General features: G+C 41.6%; 1 long non-coding RNA gene across 1 annotated transcript in view; it reads left to right on the top strand.

Annotated features, from left to right (window-relative positions):
* LOC138249099 (uncharacterized) overlaps window positions 1-13,482 on the top strand; it is a 97,002-nt gene extending 83,520 nt beyond the window's left edge. Inside the window, exons 2-3 of the long non-coding RNA XR_011194715.1 lie at window positions 3,784-3,944; window positions 11,992-13,482. This is a non-coding gene — a long non-coding RNA (uncharacterized lncRNA). The remainder of the gene's footprint in view (window positions 1-3,783; window positions 3,945-11,991) is intronic.
* The last annotated feature ends 2,753 nt before the right edge of the window (window positions 13,483-16,235 follow it).

Below are 16,235 nucleotides of genomic sequence, written 5' to 3'. Positions count from 1 at the left end.
GCCTACGTCATCCTCGGGCTGTGCACTGCTAATGGAGCATGCCTGGACTGCGAGCCACCCTGCGATTATGCTGCTAATGTACCACCATCTTTATATTGCATTCACTCTGGAATGCAGCAGACACAGTGCTGAACTTGACGTCATGTCCGTGCTGTGCACTGCTGTTTTGTGCACGTTTGAGCTGTGAACTACCCGGTACTCACGTGGTATACTTGACGCCATCTTTAAAGGTGTTTTCTTTTTGTAAAGTAAACCCAGCCTCATACATCTCTCCAACGATGGTCTGATAAAAACCGCTGCATCACCACACTACATGGTACTGTTCTTACCTTGCACCTAGCCACTGCAAATTTATTTACAAACATCCAGACATTGTGCACTATTTTTGGATGCACCTCAGGTACATATTTGTTCTTGTGTGTAATTCCTTTACCATTTGTGTATGATTGTTTTCAGCATGCAGCAGTGTTACACTCCTCCACCTCCTTTGTTCCAAAATCCTGGTGATTTACCCATGACGAGGAGTAGGTGGATGGGGACATTCAACAATTTTATGGTGGCTATAGATGGCAGTTCGTTCAATGTGGCAAGAAAAAAGGTCTTTTACTCAGTTCTATTGGCATGGAAGCACAAGAAATGTTTGACTACTTACCTCAAGTTCCCACACCTCAAGGTGTTGAAGACTATGATGAATACACAGGCATTGGCTAATCTTAAACTACATTTTACTGTGGAACCACATGTTCTCATGTAATGTTTAATTTTTATTCAAGGCATCAAATGGCTTTGGAACCCATTGAGAACTATGTGGCAGCTTTGAAGGTTTTGGCCAATTGTGAATTTGGAGCTATTACTGAGCAGTACATATGTGATCAGATTATTTGAATAGCTCTAATAAAAAAATACAGGAACAACTTCTCAGATATAAAAACCCCTCTCTCAGTGAAGATTTTGAAGTTGCCAAGGGAACTCAAAGATCTACACGATTGTTTAAAGTGCTTGATTATGAAAAGGAAAGTCATTCTGATGTGCCATGATTCACAATTTCAACAGAAACAAGTGTTCTAAAAACAAATCCTTTTCAAATGGAGGTAAAGGGAAATGTTCCAAATGTGGCTCCAGTGTTCATACTAACAAGTCTTCATGTCCGGCCAACAGTAAAACCTACTTTAAGTGTGGCAAAATTGGACACTTTTCTAATATGTGCAGATCTCAACATGTTACCCATGCCATTCAAGAAAATATCATTAAGTCTCATTGAAGATGGGATGGAAAACACAGTGTTGATAGTTGGAAGAGCAGAAACTTGCTATGAGATTTATAAAGAGACACCTAATTCTCCGTTGTGTGAGATTGCCATTTTTGGTGTTAGGTCCATTATGCTGGTTGACTCTGGTTCTCTTTTTGCATTTGTATCATATTAGTTCTTTAACAATTGGTGGTTGAATAGAAATTTGCAACTCTGTGACATTATAGCTTTTGGTTACAGGAATTCCAATATTAACAAATTAGGCTACTTTATAGTTGCTATTTCTTATCAGTCTTACACCATATTGGAAATGGTCTATGTAGCTGAAAATAGCCAAGACATTCTTTGGTGGAAACATCCATGAATCATGGGCCTAATCTTGGAACTGTCAGTAGATTCACCTGTTTACTGTATGACAGTTCACCAAGGTATAGAAAGTATTATTAATCAGCTTCAATATGTTTTCCACAAAGATTTAGGAGTTGTAAAAGGTTTCACACTCAGGTTTGTTCTCAAACCTGATGCTTGCCCTGTCAAGCACACACTTAGAGATATGCCATTAAGTGCCAGAAAGGAACTTAGTAGTTTGCTCAAACAATTACCGGATGATGGAGTTATTGAAGAGGTTGATGTTTCATAGTGGGTGTCCCCCATTGTTCTTGTTAAATAAAAAAAACTGGCTTGCTAAGATTGTTTGTGGATCTGAGATCCGTTAACAAACAATTTGTTGTGGACTGTCATCTCCTTCCAAAGTTCCAAGAGTTACCTGCTCAGATTAGTGGAGCTAAATTTTTTACCCATTATCTCAAGTCTGCTTACCACCAGATAGAGTTAGAAGAGGACTGTAGACATTTGGCCACTTTTATTACTCCTGATTGGACTTTTAAATACATAAGGATGCCATTTGGCACAGCATCAGTCACATCATTGTTTCAAAAGCTCATGTTCTCCCTTTTTAGAGATATGGAGGGCGTCATCGCACTTCAAGATTACATTATAATTTATGCAGGTGATGTAGAAACACATAATTCTAGGTTACCCTCTGTTCTACAAATTTTACATGACAAACGCATGACTCTTCAAATGGAAAAATGTGAGATTCTCACCCAAAAGGTAGAGTATCTAGGACATGTGATTTCTAGCAAGGGTATCTGTCCTAAGTGCAAGCTACTTGACTCCATTCGGGCTATGCCTGCTCTCAAAGACAAGGATCAATTAAGATCATTTCTGAGTCTCTGAGAGTTTTATTCAGATTTGTTAACACACTTTCTAAGATAACTGCACCTTTCAGATTATTACTAAAGAAGGGTGAATGTTTCAGATGGGTACAGGAACATCATAATGCTTTTAAAACAATCAAATTGTCCACTTTGCATGCTGTCTCTTTGTCACATTTTAAATATAAAGAACAGTGCATACTGAATGTTGATGCAAGTTTGGATAGATTGGGTGTCATGTTGAGTCAAAAGCACAATAACACAGTTAAAATTATTGTGTTTGCTTGAAGACCACTCGCAGTAGCAGAAAGTAAATATTCCACCATAGAGCGTGAGGTTTAGCCTGTGCATGGGGTATTGAACATTTTAAAACTTATTTGTGGGCTAAAAATGTATTTGTGAAGAATGATCACAAACCCTTGTTAGCGTTGTTGAATGGCGATGGCAGGGAAAGGCTTCTGCAAGTTTAGTTAGAATTCTTTCTAAAATGTATGAATACAACTTCACTGCTAATTATATTCCCGGGTCATACAATGACATTGGTGATTGCTTATCCAGATTGCCAGGAGCTTGCCCAGTTGATCTTTCAGAAATGGTGAAAGAGTGTGTGGTTGCAACTGTGGAGGGTGTTTTGGATGGGTTGTCCGGAAAACATTTGAAAGAAAGTAGTCTGGAAGCTACTCAACAAGATGAGGGGTTATTGTTGGCAATGGAATTTACCCATAAAGGTTGGCATAAGAAGAAACAAAGTTAGGAACACCATGTACGTTAATAAGTACATTGTTTTAAAAGACAATTGTGTTGTTTCTTCTAAACAAAATCAGGCATACCATTTTAGAACTGTGCCATGAAGGGCATCTAGGTGAAACTGGTACAAACAAAAGAGTTAGAGAAGCTTTTTTGGTGGTCGTACATGGCTTATCAAATTTCTTCATATGTAAAGCAATGTGTAATATGTGCAAATTCAGATAAGTCCTTAATTATCTCCATGGCTGACTACAAATGATCAGATTTTTCTGTTAAACCATGACAGAAGTTGGCTGGGGATCTGATAGGCCCATATGAAAACATTTCAACAGGCAATTTATATTTAATAGTACTCATTGATTACTTTTCTAAGTGGGTAGAGGTCAAGCGGATTTCTCAACCAACCACCAAGGTTGTTACTGATTTTCTTTTAGAATATTCCTAAACAGAAGGCTTACCTGATTGCATAGTTTCTGACAATGGTGTACAGTTCACCTCGCAAGATTTTGAGAGTTTTCTTAAGGCTAGAGGTGTCACATATGTAACTTCTACTTTGTATTCCCCACATAGGAATGGACTTGTTGAAAGATTCAATAGAGTTGTGGTTGAATCCAATCGAGCTGCAGGTGCCAATAGAGTTGATGTTAAATATTTTGTAGCTGAAAAGATTTGGGCCTATCATACATCTCCTCAATCAACCACAGGTTTTTCTCCTTCATTGTTATTAAAGGGTAGGTTGCCACAATTGTCTTTTTACTGTGTCTTGTGTCAAGTAAAAATTACCAGTGTTCAATCTTGAAGTTATGTATGTTAAGGTGCATGGCAATATGTTTGCTCATCAAGTTACTAAAAATAATCAACCTTCTAAAAAATTAAAGTTGCTCATGAGATAGCTCATCATCCACTACTAATCAAACAGGTAACGCAGTTGGGTTATCTGTAGGGGATTTTGTTTAGTCAAATTGCCCTGGTGATTTCAGGTTTTCCTCTAAAATTTTCAAAGTTGCAATTAAGGGTAAAACGTCTGCAAAGCTAATTACCAATTTCTTGTGAAGTATAAACAGACTTGCCAAAGTTCATAAAGATGTTCTGGACAAGGAGGTCTATGTAAGACACTAGGAATATGAAGAGCTGTGATGTTTATTCTGGGTCATTCTCACATTCTTCTTTACCCTTCATTGGGGAATCTTCTAAACAAACCTCCGATATTGGTATTCAAGTATCATCTGAATCTAATGAGGCTCTTCTTGATAACTTTGGGACCCTAGGTTTGAATGAGTTTAGTGAGGTTGTCAGAGGCTTCACTTATGATTCTATGAGTGAACTCTCTTCTGAGGAAATTGCTGTCACCCAGAACTACCAAATAGGGAAGTTTGTTTACCTAAGAAATTTGATGATTTTCTTATGTTTTAGTTGTTTTGCACGTTATCCATTTTTGCTTCTACTTTTCTTTGTTATTCTCATTATATTTTTCTCATTTATAATCAAAGGAGCAGGTGTGTGGTGTTTTATGATGTTGTATTTCTTATTAAGTGTACTCTTCTGTTCATTAATCTGTTTTCTTTTAGGTTTTGCTTTAACACTGTGTGCTGGGACGCAATGTGACCACCTCCTTTGTTCTCCTCTCGCTGCTCATAAAGGTTCTTATTTTGTTTACTTACTTAGCGTTGGGATTACCACGAGTCACTTGTTGCAACTCTGCTTCATGGATGCCTGTCCTGTCTGTTGGGCACCATATTTCTTCAAATAAAAGATTTCTTGTCCTTACTATGCCGTCTACCTGATTACTTCACCTGTGTTGAAGGAAGTTGGCTCTGTTCCCCTTAGAGGGTTCCCCTTAGAGGTTGATAGTGGCAAAACTAGATAATACTAATGCCCTATTTTGTGATAGTGTGGTCAAGCAGTAGGCTTATCAGAGGGTAGTGTTAAGCATTTGTTGTACACACAGAGGCAATAAGTGATGAACACACACTCAAAGACTTAACTCCAGGCCAATAGGTTTTATATAGAAAAATATATTTTCTTAATTTATTTTAGAACCACAAGATTCAAGATTTCAGGTAAGTACATAAAATGTAAGGTGCTTCACACAGGTAAGTAGAGAACATTGATTTAAAACAGTAGTACACACAGTTTTGGTTGAAATGGCAATATGCTATTTTAAAAGTGGACACTGCAAAAATCAACATTTCCTGGGGGAGGTAAGTTTGGTTAGTTTTCTCAGGTAAGTAAAGCACTTACACAGTAAGTACCCTGGGCATAGGCAGCCCACCGTTGGGGGTTCAAGGCAACCACAAAGCCACAGCACGAGCAACATAGGGCCGTTCAGGTGCAGAGGTCAAACAAGGGCCCAAAACACATAGGCACCTAAGAAGATCAGAGGTGCTCCGGTCCTAGTCTGCTTACAGGTAAGTACCTGCGTCCTCAGGGAGCAGACCAGGGGTTTTTTGTAGAGCACTGGGGGGGACACACACAAGCACACAAAACACACCGTCAGCAGCACAGGGGCGGCCAGGTGCAGTGTGCAAAGAAGGCATTGGGTTTGCCATAGAAAGCAATGGAGGGATCCGGGGGTCACTTAGGTGATGCAGGCAGGGCACAGGGGGGCTTCTCGGGCCAGCCACCAACTGGGCTAGGATGAGGGCCGCCTGCTGGTCACTCCTGCACTGGTAGGTGGTTCCTCACGGTCCTGGGGGCTGTGGGTGAAGTGCTTGGTCCAGGCATCGAGTTCCTTTATTACCAGTCAGTCGCGGTCAAGGGGAGCCTCTGGATTTTCTCTGCAGGCGTCGCTGTGGGTGTGAAGGGAAGTCGAATCAGGGTGTACACGTCGTTGGAGTCGCCTGGGAGTCCTCTCTGCGGTGTTGGTTCTCCTGAACACGAGACGGGCGTCGGGTGCAGAGTGTGAAGACTCACGCTTCTGGCGGGAAGTGACAGTTTCTTTAAAGTTGTTTTAAAGTTGCAAAGTTGCTGCAGTTTCTGAACAATGCCGCTGTTCTCGGGAGCTTCTTGGGCCTTTGGGTGCAAGGCAGTCCTCTGAGTCCTCAGAGGTTGCTGGTCTCGCTGGATGCATGGATGCATGAATGTGCAGGTTCTTTGAGTCTGGAGACAGGTCGGTAGGGCTGGGGCTAATTCAGTTGGTGACTCCGTCGTCTCTGCAGGGCTTTCAGGTCAGCAGTCCTTCTTTCTTCAGGTTGCAGGAATCTGATTTCCTGGGTTCAGGGTCACCCCTAAATACTCAATTTAGGGGTGTGTTTAGGGCTGGGGGGGCAGTAGCCAATGGCTACTGTCCGTGAGGGTGGTTACACCCTCCTCTTTGTGCCTCCTCCCTGAGGGGAGGGGGCACATCCCTATTCCTAATGGGAGAATCCTCCAAACTCAAGATGAGGATTTTCTAAAGGCAGGGTTCACCTCCACTCAGGGCACCTTAGGGGCTGCCCTGCCTGGTAGGTGACTCCTCCTTGTTTTTCTCATTATCTCCTCTGGACTTGCAGCCAAAAGTCGGGGCTGTGTCCGGAGTGGCAGGCATCTCCACTAGCTGGAATGCCCTGGGGCACTGTAACAACAGGCATGAGCCTTTGAGGCTCACCGCCAGGTGTTACAGTACCTACAGGGGGAGGTGAGAAGCACCTTCACCCAGTGTAGGCTTTGTTCCTGGCCACAGAGTGACAAAGGCACTCACCCCATGTGTGCAGAAACTCGTCTGTTTGTGGCAGGCTGGCAGGAAATGGTCAGCCTAACAGTAGGAGTCGGACTGGCATGCGGGGGCATCTCTAAGGTGCCCTCTGTGTGTATTTTTCAATAAATCCCACACTGGCATCATACCAAACTTCCCATATTTCAGTGTAGCCATTATGGAACTGTGGAGTTCGTAATTGACAGACTCCCAGACCATATATTCTTTATGGCTACCCTGCACTTAAAATGTCTAAGATTTGGCTTAGACACTGTAGGGGCATATTGCTCATGCACCTATGCTCTCACCTGTGGGATAGTGCACCCTGCCTCAGGGCTGTAAGGCTTGCTAGAGGAGTGCCATATCGAATTAGTCATGTTCTCCCCACCAGCACACACAAGCTGTGAGGCAGTGTGCATGTGCTGAGTGAGGGGTCCCCAGGGTGGCATAATACATGCTGCTGCCCTTAGAGACCTTCCCTGGCCACAGGGTCCTTGGTACCAGGGCTACCATTTACATGGGACTTAACTGTGTGCCAGGGCTGTGCCAATTGTGGGAACAAAGGTACAGTTTAGGGAAAGATCACTGGTGCTGGGGACTGGTTAGCAGGATCCCAGCACACTTTCAATCATAACTGGCATCAACAAAAGGCAAAAAGTTAGGGGGTAACCATGCCAAGGAAGGCATTTTCTTACATGAGTGTTAGCTGCAGGTCTCAGGTTTGAATACCGGCAAAGCAAGTCAGTCTTTCAGCCTTCCAAGTTAATAAAAAAGAGTATCATTTTCAACTTGGTAATAATATTATTATATAAAATGATTTCTTTAAAGTGCTTTGCAATAGTGTTGTACAAATAACACATTACGTTATTGACCATTTAACAAAGTCAGGGAAGGTTTGCTGTAATCATTCTGCGCAACCTACTAAAATGCTCACACGCAGAGGCTCAGACACTGCGCCAGTTGCAGTACAGAGGGCTGTTCCAGGGAGGCTCTGAAATATGGGACGCCTTTGTTGTGGGCATAGAGGCTAAGAGCAACATATATCCGCCATGAGCCCCAAGTATACTGCACGACATTGAATCCCCTATGCCTTCCTACCTAGCGACTACTCACACATCACCGTAGACAGCTCATGTACTTCATTCACTGCACACTATGAAGGGTTCATACACATTGGATGCACGGGCACTACTTATGTTGTGCTCCATTTGCAAAAGTAATGCCCACTTCTAGGACAGAACCATCTCCAAAGTATTACCCAGCCCAGCTTGCCTGCTGAACTGTAGTTGTATATATCCGGCAGCCAGGCCGCCCCCGGTCCAGAGACACATACAATGTACCACCTCCCTATCCAAGACATGGGTAGATCAACCCACCCCACGCATCCTGTAAACCACACAAAGGACATTAATGGGACGTAGTTTAACAGTTTATTGTTATGTGTTATTCCACAGTACAATAATATACGAACTGCACTATTAAGTTAATAAATAGATTTTTAAAAAAACAAAAAAAAAGGTTTGCTGTAATCAATAAGAAAGAGTTGGGGTGCAGTCTGAGACAGAAGCCCCTATTAAAGATTTCTGAGTGAAGCAAGCTTTAATTCAAAAGTTGATTTTCCGGTTAAGTGCTGAATTCTCACTAAACCAGTGGACTATTCAATACCTCACTTTTGGAACCCTCGCCCCCAGGTTCAGGGTTCACTGTGGGACAAACGGTACCTTATGTGTCTCACCACATACGCAAATAAATGAACATATACATGATAAAGTCTGCTTGCTGCATTGCATGTCTGAAGTTAGTTTCCTAACTCGTTGTGCAAGTCCTGGTTTAATTGTAATATATACAAATTAGACTGTAGTGTTTATGATTCTCCCCTCACAGCCATTATCATCAAAAATGTATTCTACTTTGTGAAATGAGATACAAAACATTTAAGTAACCCTCCATCTTTGACGATTTTACTCTATAGGCTAAAATCTACCAATAATATGTGTTCTGTGTTTATGACCACCTTCACCAGTGCAGTACGGGTAGTCCATTTTATTAATTGATAAAATGTTCTCAACCTTGCTTTTATTGCATGGAATAAGCTTTGGTTTCAGTGTTCTTACTTTTTGTTGGTGTAGTCCAGTGCATGAGAACAACATATCAGAGATTAAGGGCCAGATGTAGGAAGTTCCGATTTTGTGAATCGGATGCAGAACGGTGTCTCAGACACCGTCTGCGCATTTTGCGACCCCGTAGCGAGTCCCTGCACTCACAGGGATGGTGGCCTGCTGAAGACAGCAAACCTCAATGTCTGTGAGTGCTTTTTAAATAAAGCAGTTTTTTAAATTTATTTTGCAGCCCGTTTTCCTTAAAGGAAAACGAGTTGCAAAATAAAAAAAATAACAAAACCATTTGGTTTCGTTTTTTCAGAGTAGGCAGTGGTCCAATGGAAAAAATGCTCTGAAAAAACATTTTGGGCAACATTCACAAAGGGGAAGGGGTCCCCCGGGGACCCCTTCCCTTTTGCCAATGGGTTATCACCAGTGTGACACTGGTTGTAACCGCGAATTGCTTTGCGACCGCATTCGCGGTCACAAATCAATTTAGCATTGCGATGCGACTCGCAAGTAGGAAGGGGACATCCCTTCCTATTTGCGAGTCGCATTCCCAATTTGCGAGTCGGTACCGACTCGCAAATTGTGAATGAGCATCACGATGAGCATTTTTTATGGCGCAAACTGCGATTTTCGCAGTTTGCATCATGCAAAATGCTTCCTACATCTGGCCCCTAATCCCTTTTTCTTTCAGTGCAAACGTGGTATTTGTGGTCTGTCTTGGAATTTGGCTCCAGGCACCTGTCTGACGATTACAGAGAAGCAGTCAAAGTTTAAGAGAGAAATTATGTCCTTACTCTCTTAGGCAACTCACCATCATCAGACAGTTGAGCCAGGTCATAGCAAAAGTTGCATCTGGCGGGTCTCTGAGGCACGAACTGCGAAGCAAGGTTTTTAGTTGCATGCAAAAGTATTTCTTCTCAATGTGGATCAGTCAGCAATTGTCTATATTGACCCCTTTTGGGCATATTTTGTCTAAGTATTGTTTCTTTTACACTTAGATTATTATATGCTAAATCAGGAACATCGCATTTTTTTCAGCAAGATTCTATCTGTAAGGTACTGTATTTTTGATACAACTGAAAGGGCGTTAGATAAAGGTTTATAAGTACCAGTGTCATTGGTAGGGCTTTTACAAGGCTTATGGCTTTGTTCCAGCGACACTTCTCATCCGATCCTCATAATTCTACCTAATATGACACTCTGGACATTATTTTGTTTCTGTAAACGTTTACCAGCCCCTCGATAAAGTACCATACGGGTGCTCATAGAAACTCCATTGGTCTACTACCTTGGGTCAAGAGATGTTCTTATTCAATAGTGTTCACTCAACATAAAGTCAAGTTTACATTTAGACTTTTGTGTTCCTTTACTATATTGTAAGATAATTGGATGGGCCTTGTTTGCAGAATGGACCTTTTTTCTGTTTTCATTGAATGCAAGAATCCTAATTTTCTACGTATTTACTGTTATGAAATGTAATTTACATTGGGCCAAATGTACTATTTTTTGTACGATTTCCTAATTGTAAATAATAGGGATGCACAATCTGTTATCGTAAAATTTCATACACTAACTGCAGTTTTTTTAGAAATCGCTATTTAAAGATTTCCTATTATTCACTATTTCAAACCAAAGATTTGCAAATTGCGAATTGATAATAGACACAAATGACAAATCTACATTTTTAAATGAAAACAGAGCAAGTCTCTCTTGTTGCTGGTTGTATAACCTGGAAGCATGCCACGTCCTACAACAGATTAGGAGAAAGGACATGTGTACAGAGTTGCTGTAGAGTTACCCATGGATTTTTGATGTTTGGAAGTGGCCATTCAGGAAGGAGAAAGACATGAAGATGGGAGAAAAAGAAAAATGAAGTTCTGTGATGCTGAGATTTAGATTTTGGGTAAAGAGTGTGTGTGGCTAATAATGGCATACTCTGGTAAATCCTCTCTGACAGACCCTGAAGCCACGGAGAGACACTTCTGCAAAGGATGCAAGAAATTACCCCACTGAAATTGGCGGTTGCAACATAAGTGAAATAAGATAAAAGTGGTCTGACATGCGCTCACAATCTAAGTGTCTGTTAAGCAGAAGGTAGGACACTGTTGGGACTGGCGGCGGATGATTAACCCAGCTAGCCTGAAAGTGGACATAGAGTCCACACTAGCACCAGACGCAGTTGCTGGATTCAGCAATGTTGACACCTCCACAGAGCCAAAAGCACATATGTGTTTTCAGTAGTGCTACATTATACCGTACTATAGTATTAAGGTCATATATGTAAGGTTCACACATTTTTGCACAATAACAGTTTTTTAAAAAGCAAAATCTGTTTACTATGATCCATGTTATCATTACAGTGTATTACGGAAAATGTAGTTTGGTTATAATTTAGATCAATTATAACGTTTTTTTACTTTGTCAATTATAACATTTAAATAAGGGACATTAGAGGCATGTTAGTGACCATGGACGTCAAGTCACTGAAATGCCAGGGGTAACGGAAGTGACATCACACACCCTTTGACCCCCACTTTCACTCACACACACATACTTACACATACACACAAATGCACACTTACACACACTCTCTCACATAAAGGCAGTCTCACCTGTATGCACACACACATCCTTTCAAAAGCATTTCTTACTTATCTCAACTACCATGGAAGGACATATTTCAGCTAATTGTACTCCATTTTTATTACACCAATAATGAATGATATATTATTAATCACTAGTAGTGCAATAACAAATTGACAGAAAACAAGGAAAGTTGAGCCTCAACTGACGTTCACTGTCACTTTGTTCCTGACACTGAATTTGCCACCTCTAAGGCCAGGGGTCACTGAGGCAGCACCAGGGGTCGCCCCCTGCAATCCCTGACGACCCCTAAATGACGTCCATGTTAATGAAGTGTCTCGACTAGATTTTTTTTATATTTAAAATATATTTCCTAAGGTTGTAGTGAAAGCTTACATGTTGCCTCTTCCACAGATGTCATCCTTGACAGGTGCTGAAGAATGGAAAGAAAAAGATGTCCACGAGGAAGTGCATTATGAGGCAGAGAGTGTTGAAGCATAACCTTCCCCGTCTCTGGCACACCCCCTACAGCGTCTGACCTACCAGTGGAAACCACACAACCCGCACAGCCTGAACCAACATCTGGCAGGGAGCGACAACAGCATAGGCCCCCAATATCACAAAAGAAGTCTAGGTCAGCTATGTCCTAGGGTCACAAGCTGCAACAATACCCCTATAGTTTCCATATGTGAGCCATGAAGATGCTAGTGGTATTCCAAGTAGAATGGAGTTTATCAGTGTAGATAAACCAATACCTACAGTGCACTTGGCAGCATTGGTAGAAATAGGCCCGAATCTTGATGGCCCTTGATCAGATGTGAAGGAGGAATTAAGTGTTAATAGCAAAAGCACCCAGACCCTGAGTCAGCAGTCAAAAATAAATGGTCCACTGTTGGCCAAACATCCTAATGATGAGTCGAGTACTACATATCTAACGGATTGGGTATTCTAGTTCTAACTTACACCTAATGTCAATATCTTGCTCCTACACATCCAACATTTCAGTGCATCTCCAAACAATTTACAGTGAATTCCAGGAGCAGTGGAACTATTTCTAGCCGCGTAGGCGATATAAGTAATTGTCGTCCTATATGCTCCATACAAACTATTTGCAAGAACAATGCTGGAGTATGTACTTGTATAGGTGAAAGAAAAAAATTCTCTCCTGACTGAAACAGGGAAATTTTACTGTTTAGTACAATGTTTCACCTTGTCGCCGCAAATCTCGGATGAAGGTAGGCACAGAGAACAGGCATCTTTTCTGTTACCTTGTTGACCTTAGGTCCTTCTCTACACGTATAACATAGCAACTCTATGAGACAAGTCTTTCAACACCTAAAGTTGTACCCAGATTTCTGTAGATATCAGCAGACTTTGATTCAAACCTTCGGGTGAAGGTGAAATTGGCAGATGGAGTCCCACATATGCACAAAATATGTAGAGGCTGGGTTCATTTTGGTCAATTTACATTTATGTCCAATAAAATTAAAATGTTGTGAAAACGACATCAACATATGGTGCCTGGTATCAGTACTCATGTGAGAACTCTTGAAAGACTAGCATCTACTATCACTATCTTGTCTCAGCGCAAAATTAATATTCCAAACAAAATGACACATTGCAACTTTGATGTATCAAAAGGAGTGGTACAGATGACTAGAGCTTTGGAGGCCGTACATAATATTCAGATGTTCTCCAGCGCCTTTAGCACACCTGCACTTGAAAGTGAAGAAGGATCAACAATATGTAGTGCTGCTGTGTCCTAGGTTCAAATCCAGTGGGGAACAAGTAAAGAAGGTGTAGTCTCAGGTGTCCAAAAAATACACAATACATTTTACATGAGCATTGTTTTATTCGTTTAGTAATGTATTTCATTGTAGTTGTTTTAAAAAACTACCTGGTTATTATTATTATTTTTTTGCAGCACAGTGTTCTGACTTTTCATTTTTTGGATGATACACCTATAAAATGAAAGATTATACTTTATCTTTTTTGTTAGAATATTATCATAAAAAGATATGATGTTTAACAAAATAATGGCTATGCTTCTTATCTTAGAAGTCCTTATGTGTGATTTCTGTTCTGCGTGCTCTTCCCCTGTAGTCGTTGCTGCATTCTGTTGTGGTTGGGGTGGTGGGTGGCACACTTCTTCTTTTCCGAGCTGTCTTCATCTGGCACTATAGGAAGCCCTTTCCTGGTAGCTATGTTGTACAAACTTGCACCACAGGAAACTATTGTGCATACAGTGTGCACTGCATATTGTACAGCTCCTTCACTTGTATGCAGAAATTCGAAATGACCTTTATAGAAGGCCAAATGTATATTCAATAATTGAATGTGCGGGTATGAGATTTAAGTTATACCTTCATCCACCAAAAGTGTGTGGATGAATGACGAGTGTGATTGTCTGCAGTATAAAAGCATATGTCCTAACAGGGTTAAATAATACACGATATAAATTTAAAATAAGATAAGACTGATGATTAAAATAAGTTTATAAATTATAACCGACCCAACAGATAGCTGTGTCCAAAATCATGTTTGGACCGATGACTGTGAACGCCACAATTGCAAGGCATGCAGTAATCGTGAATAGTCTTAGGGTATTTTGCTACCTGATCTGTGAATAAATTATCATCATTTCATATAATATGTTCAAAGAGGGCTAATTCTTCCTATCATGATACAGGTGTTCTGCTGCGGAATGAGGGCACATGAGAATATGAGTTCCATTTATGCATTCAGTCACACAAGCAAAATATGCTATTCAACTAAATTGCATCTTCATATTCTGTATTTCTTGGGCTGTGTTTGGAAAGGAGATGTAAATGGATATTTTGAAAATTGTATTCAGAAATGTTTTGAAAAAATAAGAGAACCCTCTTTGCAATACTTATCCTGCTATTAGTACAATGCCCTGATAGCTACCAGTGGATAGGAGACGCAGTGAACATATAATACCTGTACATGTGTGGGAACAGCCATACTCCATTAAGTCCTTTAAGTACTGGGGCTTATTAATGAATGGGTCTCTGTTAGACCAGTCAGCCTCAGGGTGGTCTTCTCCAAACTTTGTTTTTGTTGGGCTTAGTACTCTGCACATTTTACCACTGCTAGCCAGTGCTAAAGTGCTTGTGCTCACTTCCCTAAAACATGGTTAAACTGGCTTATACCTAATTGACATATTTAATTTACTTATAAATTCCTTATAAAGTGGGACTAAATATTCCCAAGGCCTGTAAATTAAATGCTACCAGTGGGTCTGCACCACTGATTGTGCCACCGCCTTAAGTAGCAACTTAAATCATGTCAGAGGGCTGCCAACTCAGCCTGAATGCAGTTTTAAACTGTCATGTCGACCTGGCATTAACCCCCTTGCCAAGCCTTAAACCCCCATTTTATTACATAAACTTCACCTCTAAGAAAGGCCCTAGGGATCCCATAGGGCATGGTGCTGTGAACTTAAAAGTTTGGCCATGTATGTTAAATGTTTACATATCCTGGTAGTAAAAAAACTCCTAAATTCATTTTTCATTACTGTGAGGCCTACCCCTCCCATTGGGGATTCCTTATAACATTTAATAAGCTGTCATTTCCAGTTGGGAACTGGTAGCTAAGTCATGTTTAGTGTCTTTGGAATTGTGGTGAAGAGCTCTATTTAATGGTAAAGTCAGGTTTTTGATCACAATTATAAAAATACCGCTTTTAGAAAGTTTGCATTTTTCTGCCATTTTGTTCCTATAGCCTGGCCTGAATCACATGACTGGGGGTAATTGAGAGCTACACTTTGTGGATTCATCCCAGGCAGTCACTCAATAGAGAGATTAGGTGTGTCTGGATGGGCTGTCTGCTGTCTGGATGGGGAGGGGGACGGAGCTGAGCACAGCCCTACCTATAACTGAATAGCCTGTGCTCTGCCTTCACACAAAATGCCTAACCCGGCATCGTCACTTCAGCCGGCTTGGAGCCAGGGCAAGGGAGGCAGGGAACTCCTTGCACTTCTAGGCCACTGTCTAGAAGGTTCTCCGACCTTCCAGAACCAATGCACCAGGATATAAAAGTAGGATCTTAGACACCCACTCTTGCGAACACTTCTGGACATGTGGATACTCTGCCAAAAAAAAGGACTGCTGTGCTACTATAAGGGCTGCCACTATGCTGAACTGCTGCTCTGAAGGAATTGCTGCCTTGCTGCACTGATCTGCTAACGACTGCTCTATCATCTGGGGAAAAAGAACTGGACCTGCAACTTCACCTTGAACCCGGGACCCCAAAGGGACTTCAAGGGCTAGTGTTCTGGCCTCCTGGTCTGAGACAGAGACATAAAAGGCTCCCCAAACATCTCCTGGACACTACTGCATACTGTTCCTGGCCCACAAGTGGTGCTCCAAGGGTCCATGGTGTTGCTCATGGGCTCTTCAAGTCAAGCTTTTGGGCTGCTCACGACTGTGACCCCGCCATTTGCTCTGAAGTTCATCATGAGCCACCGCCAGCCCATCTCTTCCCACAGCAAGCATCAATCGTCCATGGAGGACAACCAGCACGAAGCTCCAGCCTGCCGTCCATGACGCCCGGCCTGCTCTTCCCACCATGCTGAATGCGATGCTCTCTTTGCTCCCAGACCCTCTCCAATGTGAATGGGACTCTTAGCACAAAAC

The sequence above is a fragment of the Pleurodeles waltl genome, chromosome 8, assembly GCF_031143425.1.
Source record: "Pleurodeles waltl isolate 20211129_DDA chromosome 8, aPleWal1.hap1.20221129, whole genome shotgun sequence".
NCBI classification, from domain to species: Eukaryota; Metazoa; Chordata; class Amphibia; order Caudata; family Salamandridae; genus Pleurodeles; species Pleurodeles waltl.
The sequence above is the reverse complement of the archived record's forward strand: the minus strand, read 5'-3'. Positions and strand labels throughout refer to the sequence as shown.